Here is a 21647-nt window from a genome sequence, read left to right as displayed (position 1 = left end):
ATTTGCTTCCATGCTAGGAAACAATTGAAATAGATATATTTACACTTGTGCCACTTGCCCATATCTTGACTATGAGCATAACTGGCAAAATTTTGCTAGCAATATACAAAACTCATTATAATTGTTAAAGATAATGCACTGTTTAAGCCTTTGAAATTCATTATACAGCTGGCCCATGAACAATATAGGTTTGAACTGCATAGGTCCACATAGACATGGATTTTTTTCAACAGTACTACAGTACCAGAGTCCCAGCTGTGGCTCAGTGAGTTAAGAACCCAACATAGTGTCTGTGAGGATGTGGGTTGATCCCTGGTTTCCCTCAGTGGGTTAAGGATCCAGTGCTGCCTCAAGCTGTGGTTTAGGTTGCAGACACAACTTGGATCTGGTGTTGCTGTAGCTGTGGTATAGGCCAGCAGCTGCAGCTCTGATTTGATCCTTTGTCTGGGAACTTTCATGTGCTGCAGGTGCAGCCCTAAAAAGGAAAAAAAAAAAGTACTGCAATACTACACAATCTGAGGTTAGTTGACTCCAAGGATGTGGAACTATAGATATGGAAGAACCACATGTAGGAGGATAGACTGTAAGTTATATGTAGATTTTCCACTGCATGGAGGGTTAGTTCTCTGACCCTGGCATTATTCAAAAGGTCATCCACACATGGAAATGTTAATCAAATATGGCTATGACTTGGCCTTATAGTTTTTGTTTTAAAATAGTTTAAGATTTATAAAAAATTATGAAAATATCTCAGAGAACTTCTGTGCTCCCTTTTCCCCATCATACCCCAGTGAGAACATCTTATAAAAACCAAGAAATTGACATTGGTACAATACTATTCATTCAGATACAGACCTTATTCCAGTTTCGCTAGTTTGACATGCACTTTGTGTGTTTGTGTGCATGCATATGATCTTATTTTTAATGAATATGGTAAACACCTATTCTAGTACGTAATAATATAGAATGGTGTATGAGGATATGGGTCAGTGAGTGACTGATGTGTGATGACATATTTCTCTATTTATGGAATAACCTCCTATACCTTTATTTTATTTTTATACATTCTTGTTGTCTTAACACAATGGAAACTTCCAGGGGGGAGAGATGAGATGGCAGAATAGAAGTTCTTAAGTTCACCTCCTCTCATGAAAACCCCAGAATCACAACATCACAACTAACCATTGAACAACCTATCAATAAAATAGACTGGAGGAAAAAAAAAAGATATTCTACACCCAAAGACAAAGAAGAAGCCATGAGGAGAAGGTAGGAGGGACACATTTGGGATATAAGCAAAACCCATACCCATTGGGGGGGTGACCCACAAAGTGGAAAATAACTACATTGCAGAGGCTTTCCCACAGGAGTGAGAAACCCCATGGTTCTGAATCCCATGTCAGGTTCCCCAGCCTGGGGGTCTTGGCATGGGGAAGAGGAAACCCTAGAGCTTTTGGCATTGAAGGTCAGTGGGGCTTGAGCACAGAAGCTCCACAGGATGGGTGGAAACTTGGATTACACTCTTGGGGGGCACACACAAGATTTCACATGCACTAGGTGCCAGGGCAAAGCAGGGACTCTGTAAGAATCTGGACCACACCCACCTGTGGATCTTGGAGAGTCTCCTGGGGAGGTAGGGGTCAGCTATGGCTCACTGTAGGGGCAGGACACTGGAAGTGGAGGGTCCTAGGGAATACTCATTGGTGTGACCTCCCCTGGAGGCTGCCATTTTGGAAAAACCTGGCCCCTACAAGACCCTGCAGGCACCAGTGCTGAGAAGCCCCAAACCAACTGAGAGACCAAATGACCAACAGGGTGGGGACACAGACCAAACCGTCAGCAGACAGGCTTCCTAAAGCCCTCCTAGGCACACAGCCACTTCACCCCTCAGTGAGCAGGCACCAGTCCATTTCATCAAGAAGCCAGCACAAGTATTTGGACCAATTTCACCCATCTGGGAGCAGACACCAGAAGCAAGGGAGGCTACAACCCTGCAGCTTGCAGAAAGGAGACCACAAACACAAAAAGCTGGAAAAATGAAATGTCAGAGAAACACACTCCAGCTGAAGGAACAAGACAAAACTCCAGAAGAACAACTAAGTGAAGTGAAACTAGGCAACCTATATGAAAAAGACTTCGGAGTAATAGTAGTAAGGATGATCCGAGATCTTAGAAACTTCCGGTTTTAACATCAGAGAGTACCATATAAGATTTCCAATTTGGCATTGGAATTCATGGGTAGGAAGAGGTCTGAGGATCTGCAAGCGTGATTGAAATAAAAAGAGAATTCGATCCTGTTCTTCATTTCCCCCAGCAAGGCCTATGTGACAACATAATGCTATACAAGTGGTTATGACTTTTGATAATACACAATGGCTAATAGCACAGTGATTACATAGGACTTGATCTTTTAAAAGTCTTGAGCATTTTTTCAATTCATGATCATACATCCATCTGAAAGAGCAATATATGCAAAGATATCACGTAGTATTTTTCATCATCTAGTCCTTTCTCATTTTGACCCACTTAAATGGAGAGGAATAGAATGATGCAAGGCACTCTGCTTAGAGAAGCTAAAAGGTTGGGAAGTCATTTACTGGGCATCTCTTGTTTTCCCCTTACCACATAGAGATCTCATAGTAGATCATTACTGTTTTTATTAAGGTAAGGGTTTGTCTGTCTGCCTGCCTTCCTACCAGACTGCCTCTCCTTCCTTTCCTTGTTTCCATCCTTCCTTCCCTTCCCCTTTACGTTTCCTTCTCTTCCTTTTCTTCTATTTTGTATGTGGAATGCTTTGAAAAAGAGTAGAGGAAGCAGATTTCTTCACTGCTTTGACATGCACTGTGTGAGACCGAAAAATAGTGCAGACATTACAATTATCTGGCACACAACTGAGTTATTAAATTCCTACGAGGCACAAACATATTTGGCTAGATCAAATTTTAGCTGAAGTCCGCCTTTAAAAATGCTCTTTAAAAAAAGTTCAATAGATATTTTTTCAGTTTCCCACACGTACAGGGCATTAGGCTAACCAATGGAAAGTGGGTACATATAAGACTTGTGTCTCATATTTACTGTGATTTTTTTCAAATATTCATTCTGTTTCAAATTACTAAATGGTATGCACTATGTCAAACATTTTTCGGGAAGGTCTTATCTGCTATACAAAAAATTGAACTTTATTCTAGAAGTCATATAAACAGGGCAGTACAAAGTTGTTTTACAGATTTTAGCAAAAAATGTGATTGAAAGTCTTAAGGAAGGGAGTCAGGGCTTGAAGAGAAATCAGAGGGGACTAAAATAATCCAGGGATTGCTAATGAGCTTAGATTATTACATTGAGAAGAATGTGGGGAAAAAAATGGTATAAATTTGGTTGTAATTTAAATTATTTGAAGATCTAAAAATTACCCAGGCCCAACACTACTCTCTGAGAGTCTCTTAATTGGCCTAGGATTAGAGTCTGGGCACAAGTATTTTTTAAAAATCTCCTCAAGTGATTTAATGTACATCCAGGGTTAAGAACCACTAATGAAAGGATTTGTCACAACAGAAATGAGCCAGGTGGGAAGATTGGGTGAGTGTGAAATGTGGAAGAGAACTCCAAGCCTACAAAATTGGGATAATTGAGAGTTAGATAAAGATTAGAAAAATCTGGAGGAAAAGCACGTTGAATGGCAGGTGGAGACAATGAGTTCATTTTTCAAATCTAATTAGTTTAAAGTGCCATTGAAACATTCAGAAAGGTTATGATGGATAAGACCCGAATGGGTTTTATTGGACTTGTGATTAGAGATGGTTGGCCTTGGAAAGAGCAGTTGCAGTGAAGTGCTTAGCATAGAATTGAGATTTCAGTGGCTTGGAGAGTGAACAAGGGATCTAAAAGTGGAAATAGCACAGATAGACTTCTATTTCACAGGGGAATAAAAAAGAAACAAAGGGTATTCAACTGCAGAATTGAAAGTGCAGTTTTCTTAACATGGGAGAAATTAGAATATGTTTATATATGCTGTAAGGGAAGGAGGAAGAGAGAGAAGTGGGTTAAGAACACAGGAGTGGAAATATAAAGGAATTAATAAAAGTAGAGGTGTTCCTATCTAGATGGAATGAAAGATAAAATGTAGGAGGAATAAGCAGGACCGAATCCCACAGAAATTCTAAAGGAAAGCGGACGGTGAAGAGGCAACTGGTGTTTATTTAGACCTTTGGTGACCTTCAACAGAGCAGTGTGGGTAGTTAGCTAGTCATGAGTCAGAGCAAACATTGAAGTTGATTAGCACAAGGAAGAGTATCAACTTGTCCCTGAACTATTTAAGACTTAAAAAGTTATTCAGAGAAATATAAACACCATATGAGATCGCTGCCATGTGGAAGCTAAAAAAAAGATACAAATGAACTTATCTGCAGAGTAGAAACAGACTCTTAGACCTTGAAAACAAACATATGGTTACCAAAGCGGACAGGTGGAGAGAGGGATGGACTGGGGTTTGGGACTGACATATGCACACTGAGGTAGCTGGAGCTATTTGTTAATGGGAAACTGCTGTATAGTAGAGGGAACACTACCCAATACTGTGTGATAATCGATGTGGGAAAAGAATCTGAAAAGCAATGGATGTGTGTATGTGTATAACTGAATCACTTTGTTGTGCAGCATAAATGACCATGACCTTGTAAATCATTTACACGTCCATAAAACTTTTTAAAAAGTTAGTAACTCCAAAATCATAAATAGATAAATGAAAGAGAAATTAACTAATTCTTGGGATTCTTATTTGTGAAATGAAGATATTTACCTCACAGGATTGTTGTGAAGATTCAGTGAGTTACTGCATGTAAAATGCTTAGCACGTTGTCTTGTACAGAGTGCTTACTCAATGGTGGGTCTGTTACTGTGAAAGCTCTCTTTGCTCTGCAGTGGTATAAAAATCAAGTTGATAGAAAATAATAAAATATATTGTATAAAATAGTTGGGGCTGGCTGGTATAAATAATAAATTGGAGAGGAAGATGTAGACGTATTACATTTAAATCAGTTTTTTTTTTTTTTCTGGAATTAAGTGGCTGTAAGGAAGATGAAAGAGCAACTTTAGTGGCAGACTAAATGGAAATATTTTTTTTTTTCTGATAGGAGAATGTTTATAGGCTGAGTACAAGGAGACAGTAGGAAAGGAGAAATTGATAAAGGCAGGGATGGATTGACATCCTGGGGGAAGGAGATAGAGGTGGGCTGTGAATATTAAGCGGAAGAGTTAGTGTGAGAGAAATAACGGTTCTTTCGTCAGATAAATAAAGAAAGATGGGGAAGCTGGAGGGAAATTTCCAAGTGAGGCCAAGGAAAATAATGCTAGGAACTTCTGAGCTCAAAGAATCTGATGTATCACATGACCTGTACCTTGCGTGGTCTGTACAGGTCTGATACAGGCAAGGTTCATCTGCTGAGTATACAAGGGACAAAATTCAGTTTGCAATCTCCAAGGAGAATAGGAAATGCTTCAAGCAAACCTTGATGTTTCTAGATAATGAGAGCTCAAAAGCGATCAAGTCATAATATAGAACATTTAATTGGTAGAGCTGTGTGACTTTTCCATCAGTGCACTACTGCAGCGTGAACAAAGAAAACGTAAAATTGGATAGTTGGGATCAACCGTGGATGAAGATAGGCAACATAAAAGAAATGACCATCATCTCTTGAGGATTTACTCCATGCCAGGAGTCTTTCTAAACAGTTTAAGTGTGTTATTTAACCTTATTTGAGATCAGTGTCATTGATATTACCATACTCTAATACGAATACTGGGGTACAGAGGATGTTAGGTGACTTCCCCAGTGTCACATAACAGTAAGAGGCAGAGCCAGGATTTTAACCTCTGGAGTAGTAACCAGTAGGGTGTTAGTTTGTATGTCATTATAAATATAGTATACCATGGTGCTCTAGGAAAATTCAAAGGGCAAGTAAAATAAAAGGGAATAATATTTGTAAATCTAGGGAGAGGCAGAGAGACAGAATTGAGAGTGGACAACAGGTTTATTAGGGAAGAGTACTAAGGAGTCATTAATTCATTGACAAATATTTTTGTGTTCCTACCGTGTGCCAAGAACTATGTTCAACGTAGTGAATAAAATTTAAGTTGTATCTTCTATTCAAATGATACCTCTCCTGGGATAGGTAATAAACTGAATTTTTAGTAAATGAACTTAAGACTCTTCAGATAAATTCCACAAAACACTGAATTTGCATAGCAGCACTCAAGAGAAAGAGAGAAGTGGCTAAAAATGAAATGCAGGAGTTCCTGAAGTGGTCCATCAGAAACGAACCCAACTAGGAACCATGAGTTCACAGGTTCAATCACTGGTCTTGTGCAGTGGGTTAAGGATCTGGCGTTGTAGGGAGCTGTGGTGTAGGTTGCAGACACAGCTCAGATCCCACATTGCTGTGGCTGTGATGTAGGCTGGCAGCTACAGCTCTGATTAGACCTATAGCCTGGGAACCTCCCTATGCTGTGGGTGTGGCCCTTAAAAGAAAAAAAAAAAAGTGAAGTGCAGAAATGAAGAAAAGGGAAATACAATGCTCCAAAATAAGCCTATCATTCTGATGCAGGTAGGCTGTATAATTAGGAACCTCAATAATGCCTGAGTATGTTACAGAAGAAAGGCTTCTACACAGAGTTTGCATTCTATATTAAGCATCTATGTTTGATTTTCTATTGCAAGTGAAGTTACTGTGTTCACCCATAGTGCATCAAAGGAAAATTTGCTAGAGTGATATATCAGTTCCACTGCTGTGTAATACACAGTTCCAAAACACAGAAGCATAAAATGGTAAAGTTCATTTATCACACCCAAGTCTACAAGCCAGCTGATCTTAACTGGGCTCATACCTACGTCTGGGGAGCTGTTTGGATAGGCAGTGCTAGGTTTGGCCTTGCTCACATGTGTGGCGGGTATCTGGCTGGAAGCTCATTGAGGATGATCTTAGCTGGAACAATTGGGCTACTTCCTAGTGGTAGTTTGGCAGAGGAGGCAGGGTTCTGCGACAATGAAGATAGGCTCACCCTCAGAAATGGTTCAGGGTCACGCTAACCATATATATGGCTAACATCAGTCCCAAACCTAACTCACATTCTGCAGATGGAGAAGGAAACTCCACTTCTTAAGGAAAGCTGCTGCAAAGTCCCACTGAAAGATTAGCTAAAAGAAAGGATGAAGAATTCAAGCCATGTTTTCAGTCACCACCAGTGATTTCATGCTGGCCTTACCTTCCTTCAACACAAACTGTACTTATTGTGTGAATCATCTGTTTAATCCTACTATGCTTTTGCTACACAACTTTAAATTCTTAAGTGGCACCTCCATTTTCCTGATAGGAAAACTCTCCTCTGTATCAGATAGAAATGGCATTCAACTTTCTTGCCCCTGCCTACTTCATACCTCTTATACCTGTACTATTAATCCTGTCATGCTCAAGTTCTTGTATGTAGTTCTTAGAACAGCCTCTGCTCCTCCAAACACTTTTGTCTCTCAAATTGGACCCTCCCTTTGTCTTCCCCCAGTCCTTCCTAATCAGCTCTTTCTCATATCTGTAAGTTTAAATTATCAAATTCTATTGATTAACCTATCCACTATAAAATTAAGTGGGCAAACATTGAGATATCACAAGATTACTATTGTTAACTATTGTTAAAATAATTTTTAAACAAAGTCTTCCTGGAACCAAACTCTCAAGAAGGACTTAATTCAGGGTAGGTTGCATTGAATAGTTACATATATTGTATACATATATATGTTTTTTCTGTTGGTATCTTACAATTTGAACTGAAGGCATTCTACACAGATTCTTTAAAAAGCTGTTTGTGAGGCAATTATCTACAACCCATTGTCACAGCCTCTATTTTTCGGTAAAATTGTAAGAGACAGAAAAAATAAGATGTTTCCTTCACAGTGGGTATCTGTCAAGTTTCCCCTAATCAACAAGCCAACTTAGATGCCTTTCCTCCATGTTCTCATTGCTTTCTTTTGTAATCATTATTTGTTTGCTGTGTAGCTAACTTCTGCAATCCTACTCTTTCCCGCAAAATCTAGTTGTACAGGGCCCAGGATGCAGCAGGCAGCCAAGACATTGCTTATTAAATGAATCATTGCATAATTTAATATACTCTACATAGGCACACTTAGGAGTAACAGACTTTGCTTCTTATTGATTGACTAACTTGCTCCTAACTTAGAAATGCTGAGTATCAGTTGTTAAGGAAGATTCTGGCCAATGGAGCATGATTGTGATTTGCAGTGCAAATGTCATGTTAATCTTTGTTTGTTTTCTGGCTGATAGTTAAATCTCTTGTACTATGCATTAAAAAATGTCACAGCTAAACAATCTGAGGGATTAAATGGCTCCCTCATAATTTCCATGATGCTAACTGGCAGAAAGATAATCACTGTTGTCAGTCTTTGCGGGTGAATTCTCACAGAAAAGATTTCTTTTTAAATTTGAAGGCATTAGGAAATGCACTCAAATTATAACTTAAGTGTTGTTTACCCTGGAGTATACAAACCATCTATTTCTATTTCATTGTCAGTCACTACAAATATTTTACTAAAAAGTCACCAGCATTGGTCATATTTTCACCTTCAATGCTTTTTTATTAACTTATTTTATGTTGATTTTTACAAAGATGATTTTAGATACTTTTGAATTCTGCAGTATTTCATTATGACAACTAATGATGGATATTTCCACATCACCAAATACTAATACAAGTTTAAATACTGTTGACTTAATTATATCTGATAACATTCCAGATGATTATGTGAAATTCATTTGACTCTCCTCCTTTCACCTCTAGCCAAACATATAGGCCCCTTTTGTCTCATGATTCTGGTTTAGTTTTAAAAAGTTAAAATGTCCCCTTTTTTTTCCTTTTAAATAACTCATTACTGGAACCAGTTTCACAGGGAACCATGTGGCAGTTGTGAAAGGGAAGGTATGAGGCATCTCTTTGCATTCCTTATAGACTTACTAAGAAAGAATACTTGAGAATGTATTATAGATAATTACTTCACAAGGAGTTTTAAAAACCCAATTACCAGATTTCTAATTTAAGTGGGGAAAAACAGGAAAAAAAATAAGTTCCAGACTCACTTAAATGCAGTGTGCTATTTTGCAGAATATCGAGTCCATCTTGGGAGTGTAACTGTGGGAGGACTTTGTAATAGCACAGGGTCCCTATAACAGGACTCCACAGATAGCATTATGATGAATCTCCTCTATGTGTTCATTTAATTTCAGGGGTTGCTGCACTAAACAATAAAGCAAATTTGAGAACCTGAATCCGGATGTATCTTGTCACTTTCATTCCCAGTCAGTTCAATCAAATGTCATCCTGTTCAACTCAATATAGACAGGGTGAATTTCATGTAAGAGAAAATTCAACCAGAGTGACAGATCTTCTCTTAAAGTAACTTTTGATTTCATCTTTTCTTCTTTGCTGTGAAACCATACAATGAGATGGAAATCAATTTTAGTGCCACTTGCTGTTTCTGACGCGGGCTTTTGGATCAGTGAGACTAGTTGCTTCATACATTCCTCATGTGTTCATAGATGTTGGGCACTGTACAAATCCAAAGAACATCACTTACCCACACCATTGTGTGAATGTCAGTCCCTTAAGCTGTGCAGTGTTCATCTTGCACAACTGTACACAGTTGCTGAATTTCTCCATTTGAAAGAGGTAGTTGCCTTCTGTTTTGTCTCAAAGAAATATTGAGGACAAGAGGCTCTTTGATTTGTGAATTAGCCATTATTTAAGGGCACTGCAGGGAATCTGGGCCATGAAATAAGCTATTACTCCAGCCAAGCATATTACTTTTAACTTTTTTGTCACAATTTTCTCATCTGTGAAAAATATTAGTATCTGTTTTCTCTGTGGCCCAACTCTGTTATGTAGATTAAGTAAGACTGGTTAATACGCTGTAAAATTAAAAGTGATAGACAAATGTGTTCTAGTACCACAATCATTATTAGAATTTGCCAGAAAAAAACACATGGCACTTGACACTCTTGGTGAAATTTGTATAATATTATCTATCAGTGAGATTTATTAAGCTCTAACATTACATTGTTAATTAAAACAAGGTCATATTACATTGAGGTTCCTACAAGTTTTTAATATTGTAGCAGAGGCACATTATGTTTTAAAAATTCATAGATTTGAGTAAATGTTATATGTGTATGCCATCCTTACGCCATTCTAAGCCCTGAATCATATTTGACCTGGTTATAAATTAAATTATTTTTCTTCAAAAGGCCATCTCTAAGTCAGTTAAGTAGTCTCAATTTAAAGAAAAAAAATTAAAACTATTTATTTATTTATTTATTTTTGGCCACACCCACAGCATATAGCAGTTCCCTGGCCAGGGACTGAACCCATGCCGCAGCAGTGACTCGAGTCACAGCAGTGATGACACCAAATCCTTAGCTGCTAGGCCATCAGGAAACTCCCAACAATAGCTATTTTAATTCACAAATATATGGAGGTGACTGAATATCATGTATGGTTTCAAGCTCGCTACAAATTTTAATTCATTTAACCCTAACAGCCACATCATGAAGTTGGTACTATTATTGTCTGCACTTTGCTGATGGGAAATTGAAGCAGAAAGGGTTAAGTAATTTGCACAGGTCCCATAGCTAGTAAGTGGTAGAGCAGGATTCAAATCCCAGCTATGTGACTTCAGAGCCTGTGGTCCTAAACATTGACTTGTTATCAATCATAGTGTTTCCTTTAGCTGTGTATATACATGGTATGTACATCATGCAGGTAATATGCAAAGACGCCTGTACTTTCTAGGTTAGTTGATTTGAGTGCTATACAAATAAGACCAAGGTTAAAGGCCAGATTTTCATGAGGAACTCTCCAGGTAGGTCAACACTGTTCATGCAGCTGATGTCTCTTCCAGATTGAAAAATGTAAAAGAAGAGATGAGCCAATCTTTAGCATCTCAGGAGACCATTGTGTGCTCCCCACTGCTGACCAGAAGTCATCTTTGAATATTTGCACAGCCATGAAAACACATGGGGTGCTGTCACAAGCCAAGTTTCTTCCACATTGAGTTCATTATTCCAAACAAATATCCTATTGTTGGGAGGTAAAACCTCTATCAGACCTGAGTTAACAACTGTACAGAGGTTTATATGTCTTTTGCTTAAAAACTGTATGGCTTAGTCATGTTTTATTGTAGCTGTGTTGACACCATGGTCAAATGAGTTCTATCTTTCTCAGAATTATTATGTGACTTAGACTAGGATACACCATGTCTTTGTGACATAAACCAACAGTTATTCTTCCTCTAATCTTTGGAAATCAAAGTAGCATTTACTATCCCTGATCTTCCAGTGCTTCTACCTTATTTCTTATAACTCAATGATTATCATTAAAAGCTTTGGTGCTGTAATCTATGAGTTCTTTCAATAATTCTGAGGCATGAATCTACTGAAAGAAAGTGTGTGTATGTGTATCAAATAACTTATTCTTCATATTAATTACCTGTCTGCAGTAGACAGTGACTCCTTTTGAGATAGCAGGCAGAGGTACAACAGAAATTAAAAGAAAAAAATTGTATTTTAAAACCCACCTACTATAACACCAGACCCTGGTCTTATTTAACCATATTTGATACTTACTATAGTTATGTGGGGATATGCATAATCACTATGAATTTACAGGAGACACTGAGTCAGAGATAGAACTATCTCAGGGCTACAAACCAGTAAGTAAAAGAGCTAAATATCAAATCTAAGTCTTCTAAACACCAAAGGATCTATACTTTCCACTATATTTTGAAATTCTCTCTCAGCCAACATTTCACCTATCAGTATCAAGTCAAAACACAGGGATTTGGGTTTTTACCTTAGGAAAACAGAGATTTCATTTCACAGGAATTTGCTAGATGTTTCAGTTCTTGATTTCCAGTTAATACTGTCAAGCCTATGTTATGCACAGCTTGTACTTAAAGTGTTCTCATCTTTTGCACCTATCTTTTTTTTTTAAGTAGTTGGTCCTCTCTGTATAGCCACATCAATATTTTTAGGTAGATTCTTCTACCTATTTTTTATTATTTATTCTTGAATCAACTCTTCATTCAGTCTATAGGGACCCACCAATGTCTCTGACTATGGATTCCTAGAAACAAACTTTGATCCAATGCAAAACAGATGAATATTTTCATTGTTTCCAGAACCAATTCACCCACTCAGGACTCCTTTGAAACACACAAAATGTGAGGATTAATTGGAATTTTGAGAATTATCTTCACTTATCATCGTTATTGAGATTTGAAATATATCATGTTTGGCCAATATTAAAGCATCTCAACATATTTTGTTGGATGGAGGCTATTCTTTAAAGATAAATGATTATTTAGAATAAGCTAAGACCTTTTATTTTACTACCTTTAATTTTTTTAGGTACAGCAACACACATACAACTTCTACTAAGATTTATTTAATTTAGGTAATTAGTAATTTCTGACATAGTAAACAATAAAATATACTAATATATTTAATCAAAGATGCACAGCCAGTTTAAATAATTAAATAGAAGTAGCAATTTATTTTTAGATTATTAGTTAAATCAACTTGATCACTTTTCATTGTTTCATTGTTTCATTTTCATTGTTTCCAGAACCAATTCACCCACTCAGGACTCCTTTGAAACACACAAAATGTGAGGATTAATTGGAATTTTGAGAATTATCTTCACTTATCATCGTTATTGAGATTTGAAATATATCATGTTTGGCCAATATTAAAGCATCTCAACATATTTTGTTGGATGGAGGCTATTCTTTAAAGATAAATGATTATTTAGAATAAGCTAAGACCTTTTATTTTACTACCTTTAATTTTTTTAGGTACAGCAACACACATACAACTTCTACTAAGATTTATTTAATTTAGGTAATTAGTAATTTCTGACATAGTAAACAATAAAATATACTAATATATTTAATCAAAGATGCACAGCCAGTTTAAATAATTAAATAGAAGTAGCAATTTATTTTTAGATTATTAGTTAAATCAACTTGATCACTTTTAGAAAATGTTCATAAGTGAATATTTCAAGATACTTCTTTATTCTAAGATAATGATGAGTGATTTTATCTTCTCTATTTAGATTTTCTCACTGAGAAATATTATGAATGCTGATGACTCTCCAAATTAGTATCTTCAGCCCTGATCTTACCCTTGACCTCCAAGATCCTTACTTCAAAAATCTACCTGACATCTCTACTCAAATGTCAAATTAGTGTTTCAAAAAGAACATGGGCAAAATTTTTGCTTCTTCCATCTCAACCTCCAAACTTTCTTCCTGCATCTCCTCTAATTTTGTAAATACAATTACAATGCGCCTAGCTTCTCATGTTCAAAACTTACTCATCTCTAACTAATTTTTTTCACTGCCACAACTACCTATCAGCAAGCGCTATTCACCCCACAGCTCCTAACACCCTGAATGTGTTTTGCTTTATCGTCTCTGTTTTAACCCTAGTACAATTCACCACCATCTCTTATCTAGACAAATGAAAAAAAAAAAAAATTAACTGGTTACCCTCTTCCCAAACCCCACTTACCATAATCCATACTGCACAAAACAGCCAAAATAAATTTTCCTGATTATAAACTATCTTTCAACAAACTGTGCTGGGACACAGTTCACAGGCAAACAATAAAAAAACAAATTAACAGAACATAAACTCCAAAAGCCTTAATCTAAACTTCACACCTTACACAAAAATTAACTCAAACAGATTATGGACCTAAATGTAAGATGCAAAACTATAAAGCTTTTAGAAAAAAAATGTGGGAAAAAAGTATTTGGGATCTACAGTTAGTCAGAGTTCTTAGACTTGATACTAAAACATGATCCATAAAAAGATAACTTGGAGCTCATTAAAATAAAAAAAAAAACCCTGCTTTCTGAAACATCATGTGAAAATATTGAAAAGACAGATGAAAGACTTGGAGAAAATATTTCTAAATCACATTTTCAACAATTGAATAGTATCTACAACATGTAAAGAACTTTTAAATCTCAACAGTAAAAGTTCCATTTCATGTTGATAGAGGAAACTGCTGAATGACTTTCCTCCCACAGACACACTGAATCTGCAACTACCTACTGCACAGCTTCCTCTGAAAGAAATCCCCAAACTAGTGGAGTGACTTGTTCACATTTGCTGAAAGAGAAGAAATGGGAGGAGAAGATGAGATACAATCTTGCCATAAACCCCATTCATGGTGATGTAAATTGAAACACACAGGACCAAGTCATAAGGGGAAGGAAGGCACAGCTCCCAGCTTCTCCCTGAGGAGAGAAGGGTTTATACCGCACATCTGGTGCCCCAACTTGTAAGGCTTCCATTTGGAGAGAGATCCCCAAAATATCTACCTCTAAAAGCCAACAGGTCTTGTGCCCATGAGATGCACAGGCCATTGTGGACAAGAAACCATTCCTAATGGGCTCACATGCTCACCACTAGGATCCTCCCCAGGCAGGACACACTGCAGAGAAAGCTGATTGAAACATCCAGGCTCTCCACAAAAGAGACCTGTTGGCTTACTCTAAGAGCTGCCACCATAGTCTTCCAGGGGCTGACTGCAATTCTCTCTTGCCAATAGGGATGCTTGCAGTCACCATGCTCAGGCTCTCTCACTCAGGCCATTTTGCCAATTTCTCCCCAAAGCACCTAGTGCACATAACTGGTGTCCTGGCTTAAGTGTCTGCTGCCCAGCGAACACGTCCTTTGAGAAGCCTGGCTCTGAGGACCAGCAGGGATTATATTAATTGGTTCAAAAGGATGATAGCAAACAAAGAAATGGTTCCAACTGGATATCCACCACAAGCTTGACTAGAGGGAGCAGACCAAAATACCCATCCCTGGTCTCCCCTCAAAGAGGTGTATTTATGTACTTTAAAAACTGTTGTCTGAGGGTCCAGTGTCTAATAATCCTGCATCTAGGTGCTGAGATTCTCCCATGAACAGAAAATCCTGCCTGGACAATCACCAAATATTGAGAGACAAGCAAGATCTAGGTTAAAATTACACAATGAGTTCATTTCCTACATGTGGCCACTCCTTCAATACCCCATTTTCATCAATAGATTGATCACCAGGTGGAAAAATCAATGAGGAAATATCAAACTTAACACCTGTGTTCAATGCTGCATTATTTATAATACCCCAGGTATGGAAACAATGTACATGTCCCATCAGCAAGTGAATTGGTAAGGAAAATATGATATGCGTATGTAATTTAGCCATGAAAAGAAAATTCCATCACTTGCAACAACATATATAGACCTTGAGGGCATTATACCAAATGGATAATTCATATAGAGCATACTATAAGATCTCACTTATAATTGGAATCTAAAAAAACTCCCAAACTCACAGAAACAGAGAGCAGATTAGTGGTTGCTAGGAGTAGGAAATGCAGGTGCAAAAATGGTTGAAGGTAGTCAAGAGGTACAAATTTCCCATTATAACATAAGTGGGACTATACCAAACTAAAAAGTCTCTGTAAGTCAAAGGACACCATCCCTGGGCATATGATATACAGCATGGTGACTACAGTTAATAGTGGATTGTATATAGCTGAAAGTTACTGAGAGTAAATATCAATTTAACTATGCTTAGTGTTGAATGTTAACTAAACGTACTGTGGCACTCACTTTGCAGTACATACATATATTAAATCGCTGTGTTATATAATTTGGACCGATATGCTGTTATATGTTAATTCTATCTAAATAAAGAAATCAAGCAAACCAAAAATCTAAACAGAAAAAAAAATCGCAGTAAAAATTAGTGAAAGATATGAATAAATGCTTCATTAAAGAGGATAAGAAGATGGCAAAATAATCACGTAAAAACATGTTCAGAATTTTTAGCTACTAGGTGAATTAAAGCTACAGTGAGATATTACATATATTAATGTGGCAAAAGTGAAAAATGTTAGCTACCTAGAATGGAGTGGATTATATAAATGTCAGTATTCTGGCTGTAATATGAATTATAGCTTTGCAAGATGTTACTATCAGAAAAACTGGATAAGAGGTACAGAGGATCTGTTCTACATTATTTCTCATAACTGCATGTAAACCTATAATTGCTTCAATACAAAAGTATATCAAGTGTATAAGTATACCTTGTTTTATTGCAACCTTGCTTTTTGCACTTTGCAGATACTACATTTTTTACAAATTGAAAGTTTGTGGCAACCCTACATCTAGCAAGTCTATTGGTGCCATTATTCTAAAAGCATTTGCTCACTTCAAGTTCTCTGTGTCATATTTTATTGATTACCCCCATATTTCAAACTTTTTCATTATTATTACATTTCTTATGGTGATTTGTATTCAGTGATCTTTAGTGTTACAATTGTAATTGTTTGTGGGTACCATAAACCATGCCCTTATAATATGGTAAACTTAAATGTTGAGTGTGTTCTGACTGCTCCACTGACCAGCTGTTCTCCCATCTCTCTTCCTCTCCTTGGTCCTCCCTATTCCATGAACCACAACCATACTGAAATTAGGCCAATCCATAACCCTACAATGGCCCCCAAGTATTCAAGTGAAATGAAGAATTGCACATCTCTCTCTCTTTAAATCAAAAGCTAGAGGATTTCCCTGGTGGCTAGTGGTTAAGAACTTTACATTGTCACTGCTGTGACTCAGGTTTGATCCCTGACCCAGGAACTTCTGCAGGTCACAGCAGGCAAAAAAAAAAAAAAAAAAAAAAAGTAGAAATGACTAAACTTTGTAAGGAAGGCATGTGAAAAAGATAGGCAGAAAACTATGCCTCTTGCATCAAACATTTATTTACACTGTGAATATAAAGGAAAGGATCTTGAAATTAAAAGTGTTATTCCACTTTCATCATGTGAATGATAAAAAACTGAAACAGCTTTATTGCCAATATGGAGAAAGTCATAGTGGTTTTGATATAAGCTCAAAGTAGTCACAACATTCCATTAAGCCAAGGACTAATCCAGAGAAAGGCCATAACTCTCTTCAATTCTGTGAAGAATGAGAGAGGTGGGGATGTTACACAAGAAAAACTTGAAGCTACCAATGTTTATTTATGAAATTTAGGGAAAGTAGCTATCTCTGTAACATAAAAGTACAAGATAAAGCAGTAAGTGGTGATGCAGAAGCTGCAACAGTTATCCAAAAGACCTAGCTAAGATTATTAATGAAGGTGGCTACACTAAACAACATATTTTAAATGTAGTTGAAACAGCCTTTTATTGGCAGAAGATGCCATCTAAGAATTACATAGCTAGAGAGGAGAAGCCAATACCTGGATCTTCAAAAATCTTTAGGCTCAAAGAATTATTCTAAATCTACTGATCTGTGGTTTATAAATGGACAACAAAGCCTGGATGACAACACATTTATTTACAATATAATTGATTGAATATTTTAAACCACTGATGACACCTACCACTAAAAAAAATATTCTTTTAAAAATATTCCTGCTCATTAACAATGCACCTGGTCACCTAAGGGTTCTGATGGAAATGTACGATGAGATTATTACTTCCATGCCTATTATAATCATACCTATTCTGTAATCATGCATCCAGGAGTAATTTTAGCTTTCAAGTCTCATCCTTTAAGAAATACATTTTCTGAGATAAGAGACAAGATGGCAAAGTAGAATGACTTATCTCCTCTCTCACGCACACACGCAAAATCACAGCTAATTGCTGAACAATCATCAATAAAATAGACTGGAAACTACCAAAAAAGATATCCTACACACAAAGACAAAGGATAAGCCATATCGAACTGGTAGAGGGGACACTTTTGCGATGTAAGAAAAAAACCATACACAGTGGGTAAGCAACCCACAAACTGGAAAATCACTATATCACAGAGGTTCCCTTACAGGAGGGAGAGTTCTGAACCCCCTGTCAGGTTCCCCAGCCTGGGGGTCTGGCATGGAGAAGAAAAGCCCTCAGAGCATTTGGCACTGAAGGCCAGTTGTGCATGAGTGCAAAATGCTTGGTCCTGGAGGCTTCTATATTGGAAAAGGGCCCCACACAACATTCTACAGGAACCAGTGCTGAGAAACCTCAGGCCAAACAACCAACAGGGTAGGAACACAGAGCCACCCATCAACAGACAGGCTGCCATAAATCCTCCTAGGTACACCACCACCTCAGCATCCCACAACATGGCCCTGCCAACAAGGGATGAGACCCAGCTTCATTCACCAGTGGGTAGGCTCTAGCCTCTCCCATCAGGAAGCCTGTGAAAGCACTTTGATCAACTTCACCCATCAGTGAGTAGACACCAGAAGCAAGAGAGGCTACAACCCTTCAGCCTGCCTAAAGGAGCTCACAAACACAAAACCTAGAAAAATGAAACAGCAGAGAAATATACTCCAGATGAAGGAAAAAGACAAAAACCCTGGAAGAACAACTAAGTGAAGTGGAGATAGGCAACCTGCATGAAAAAGACTAGAGTAGTGACAGTAAGGATGATCCAAGATCTTAGGGAAAATAATGGAAGCAAAGATTGAAAATTACAATAAACGTTTAACAGGGAAATAGAATTTTTAAAGAATAAACAGAAATGAACAATATGATAACTGAAATGAACACATCAGAAATAATCAATGGCAGAATACATGAGGCAGAAAACAAATAAGTGAGATAGGTGACAAACTGGTGGAAATCACTGATGTGGAACAGAATAAAGAAAAAAGAATTAAGAGAAATGAAGCCAGTCTAAGAGACTTCTGGAACAACATTAAATGCACCAACATTAGCATTACAGGGGACCCAGAGGGAGAAGAGAGAAAGGGTCTGATGAAATATTTGAAAAAATAATAGCCAAAAACTTCCCTAATATGTGAAAGGAGACAGTAATTCAAACCCAGGAAGCTCAGAGAGTCCCATATAAGAAAAACCCAAGAAGGAATAACCTGAGACACATATTAATCAAACTGACCAAAATTAAAGACAAAGAGAAAATATTAAAAGCAACTAGGGAAAGGCAAAAAATAACATACAAGGGAACCCCTAAGGGTTACCAAGTGATTCTTCAGCATAAACTCTGCAGGCCCGAAGGGTGTGGCAGTATGTATTTAAGGTGATGAAGGCAAAAACCTGCAACCAAGAATAATTTATTCAGCAAGGCTCACGTTCATATTTTGAGGATAAATCAAAAGCCTTACAGACAAGCAAAAGCTAAGAGAATTCAGCACCACCAAACTAGATTTGTAACAAATGTTAAATGAACTCCTCTAGGTGGAAAAGAAAAGGCTGCAACCAAAAACAAGAAAATTACGAATGTGAAGTCTCACTAGCAAAGGCAAACATACAGTAAAGGTAGGAAATCATCTACACACAATTATGATATCAAAATCAGCAATTATGAGAAGAGTATGGTTGCAGGAAACTGGCAAAGCATTTGAAATTAAGAGAGAAACAACTTAAAACAATTTTGTGTGTAGATATGTATGTATGTACAATTTTGTGTACATACATACATATCTACACACACACACATATATATCAAAACCTCATGGTAACAACAAATAAAAGTCTACAATAGATACACCCCATTTACAGCAATGGATAGATCAACCAGACAGAAAATCAATATGGAAACACAGGCCCTGAATGAAGCATTAAACCAGATAGACTTAATAGATATTTATAGGACATTTCATCCAAAAGCAACAGAATACACATTCTTCTCAAGTGCACATGGAACATTCTCTAAGATTGATCTCATCCTGGGCTACAAATCCAACCTTGGTAACTTTAAGAAAATGAAATCATATCAAGCATCTTTTCTGACCACAACGCTATATGACTGGAAATCAACAACGAGAAAAAAATCTGCAAAAAACACAAACACGTGGAGACTCAACAAGATGCTACTAAACAACCAATGGATCACTGAAGAAATCAAAGAGGAAATTAAAAAATACCTAGCAGCAAATGATAATGAAAATATGACACTCCAAAACCTATGGGATGCAGCAAAAGCCATTCTAAGAGGAAAGTTTATAGCAATACAAGCCCACCTCAGGAAACAAGAAAAAGCTCAAATAAACAAGCTAACTTTACATCTCAAGCAGCTCAAGAGAGAGAAGAACATACAAGACCTAAAGCCAGTAGAAGGAAAGAAATCATAAAGCTGAGAGCAGAAATCAATGAAATAAAAACAAAGAAAACCATAGACAAGATCAATGAAACGAAAATCTGGTTCTTTGAAAAGATCAACAAAATTGACAAACCCCTAGCCAGACTTATCAAGAAAAAAAGAGAGAGGACTCAAATCAATAAAATTATAAATGAAAAAGGAGAAGTAACAATGGACATCACAGAAATACAAAGGATCATAAGAGAATACTATATGCAACGATATGCCAATAAAACTGAAAACCTAGAAGAAATGGACAAATTCTTAGAAAAGTACAATCTTCCAAAACTCAACCAAGATGAAATAGAAAAGATGAATGGACCCATCACAAGAACTGAAATTGAAATGGTGATTAAAAAACTTCCAACAAACAAAAGTCCAGGACCAGATGGCTTCACAGGAGAATTCTATCAAACATTTAGAGAAGAGCTAACACCTATCCTTCTGAAACTATTTCAAAAAATTGCAGAGGAAGGGATACTCCCAAACTCATTCTATGAGGCCACCATCACCCTGATACCAAAACCAAAGGTACCTCAAAAAAAAGAAAACTACAGGCCAATTTCACTGATGAACATCGATGCAAAAATCCTCAACAAAATACTAGCAAACCGCACCCAACAATACATTCAAAGGAATATATATCATGATCAAGTGGGATTTATCCCAGGGAGGCAAGGATTCTTCAATATCTGCAAATCCATCAGTGTGCTACACCACATTAACAAACTGAAGAATAAAAACCATATGAACCTCTCAATAGACGTGGAAAAAGCCTGTGACAAAATCCAACACCCATTTCTGATAAAAACTCTTCAGAAAGTGGGCATAGAGGGAACCTACCTCAACATCATAAAGGCCATATATGACAAACCCACAGCAAACATCATTCTCAATGGTGAAAAGCTGAAAGAATTCCCCCTGAGATCAGGAACAAGACAAGGATGTCCGCTCTTGCCACTACTCTTCAACATAGTTTTGGAAGTCCTAGCCATGACAATCAGAGAAGTAAAAGAAATAAAAGGAATCCAAATTGGAAAGGAAGAAGTAAAACTATCACTATTTGCAGATGACATGATACTATACCTAGAGAATCCTAAAGACTCTACCAGAAAACTTTTAGAGCTCATCCATGAATTTGGCAAAGTAGCAGGATACAAAATTAATACACAGAAATCGACAGCATTTCTATGCACTAACAATGAAAGAGAAGAAAGAGAAATTAGGGAAGCAATCCCATTTGCCATAACATCCAAAAGAGTAAACTACCTAGGAGTAAACCTACCTAAAGAGACAAAAGACCTGTACTCTGGAAACTATGAGACACTGACGAAAGAAATCAAAGATGAGACAAATAGATGGAAAGATATACCATGCTCGTGTATTAGAAGAGTTAATATTATCAAAATGACTATACTACCTAA

This window comes from Phacochoerus africanus, chromosome 7, assembly GCF_016906955.1.
Source record: "Phacochoerus africanus isolate WHEZ1 chromosome 7, ROS_Pafr_v1, whole genome shotgun sequence".
Classification (NCBI taxonomy): Eukaryota; Metazoa; Chordata; class Mammalia; order Artiodactyla; family Suidae; genus Phacochoerus; species Phacochoerus africanus.
The sequence above is the reverse complement of the archived record's forward strand: the minus strand, read 5'-3'. Positions refer to the sequence as shown.